We start from the raw sequence: 617 nt of genomic DNA, 5'->3' as shown, positions 1-617 counted from the left end.
ATTAGCTTCATTCATGTCGCAAATCCTATCTTGTGTGTTTTCTTATTCGTAGTGTGCTTCCCAAATGATGTGTTTTTGTGTTTTATTAGGTTGTCTTTAGATGACCCTTTTTACTCCATTGGTGCAAGGTAATAAAGAAGCTAAATCTATTGTGACATTCTTCTATTTGTATCTCAATTCTTTTGTATGTTGTCCCTTGTGTTGTCTAGTTGGGGACAATGCAAGCATTGAGATCTCTTTTGGTCTCTTCCATGTTGACTCAAAAGACACATGTTTCTTTCTTCCATTGTGCTTGTGGTTCCACTACCTTTGGGAGATGAGGTCAATTCAATGCAATTATTTATGATATATATTATTTATCATAAGAGCATACTGACCCCATAGTTGGTGGATCCCTTATGTGTTTTTGTGTTTTCTAACCATTATCCTTTGATTTGTCCTTTCCTGGGGGCATCTCATTGTGGTAACATGCTTGTTTTTTGGATGGATGATACCTTAAAGCAATTGCTCCTGATAAGGCATATGTAATCGCTTTAATGTGGGGGCATACACTTTGATCAATGTTTCACTTTATGCACACACCATGACATGTTTTGATACTTAAGTTACTTTGGAAA

This window comes from Cryptomeria japonica, chromosome 1 (assembly GCF_030272615.1).
Source record: "Cryptomeria japonica chromosome 1, Sugi_1.0, whole genome shotgun sequence".
NCBI lineage: Eukaryota > Viridiplantae > Streptophyta > Pinopsida > Cupressales > Cupressaceae > Cryptomeria > Cryptomeria japonica.
This window is presented reverse-complemented; position numbering follows the sequence as displayed.